Here is a 1306-nt window from a genome sequence, read left to right as displayed (position 1 = left end):
AGAGAGACAGAGAGACAGAAAGCAAGAAATCACCCCCCAGGGGGGATGGTCACGCCGCAATCCCTTCTCCTCCATTCTCCTTTTGTGATCTCGGGCACACACGCACATGCGCCCGGCCTGAGTTTTAAGCCACTGGGTCCGGGACGCAAACCGTGGTCGACTACGTGGGAGTCCAGCGACATAGCCATTGTGCTAACTGCTGGTCCCAGAGAGAGACTTTTTACTATAGCGCACATATGCTTGCTGGAGAGACAGACAGAGGCATCCCACTATGGGACTGGCCACATGATAATCCCCTCTCCAGACCCACAGGACAATAATAATGAAGAGTCTAGACTTGGTTGATTCAAAGTGTTTCATTTACATTTAATTTTTTATTCTTGAGGGAGAGATTTTTGCTATAGGGTGCATGTGCTTGCTAAAGAGAGGAGCCAGACAGACAGAAAGCAAGAAATCACCCACCACAGGGGAAGGCCACGCAAGAATCCCTTCTCCTCCATTCTCCTCTTGAGATCTTGGGCACACACGCACATGTGCCTGGTGTGAGTTTAAGCCACAGGGTCCAGGACTCAAAATGCGGTCGACTACGTGGGAGTCCAGTGACATAGCCATTATGCCAACTACTGGTTCCCAACACCTAGCATGTTTTTTAAGCCACGGGGGCTAGGAATCAAACTAATCAGTAGACCATATGTAGATCCAGCTGCCTTAACCACCACACCACTGGTTGGCTCTCAACCATTTTTAACTTTCACATATGAGTGAAGATAATACATTGTTGTCTTCCTGTGCCTAGCTTATTTCACTTAACAGAATGTCCTGTAAGCTCATCTATTTTGCCACAAATGATAGGATTCCATTTCCCTTTTTTTAGTCAAATAATATTACATTACACACACACACACACACACATACACACACACTATATATATATCACATTTTCTCTTTATTTATTTATTTTTTTCTTTAGAGATTTTTGCTATAGGGCATGTGTGCTTGCTGGAGAGACAGACAGAAAGCAAGAAATCACCAAGCAAGAAATCACCCCTCAGGGGATGGCCATGCTGCAATCCCTTCTCCTCCATTCTCCTCTCACGCATGCACATGCACCCAGCATAAATTTTAAGCTGCTGGGTTCTGGGACTTGAACTGGGGTCAACTACATGGGAGTCTAGCGACATAACCATTATGTCATCTGCTGGTCCCAACCACATTTTCTCTTTAAAAAAATTACCAGAAGGCATGTGCATTTACCAGGGTGAGAGAGTGGGACAGAAGCACTCCTCCATGGGGGATGGCCATGCTG

Source organism: Tupaia chinensis, unplaced genomic scaffold, assembly GCF_000334495.1.
Source record: "Tupaia chinensis unplaced genomic scaffold, TupChi_1.0 Scaffold142384_1, whole genome shotgun sequence".
Taxonomy (NCBI): Eukaryota; Metazoa; Chordata; class Mammalia; order Scandentia; family Tupaiidae; genus Tupaia; species Tupaia belangeri.
The sequence above is the reverse complement of the archived record's forward strand: the minus strand, read 5'-3'. Positions refer to the sequence as shown.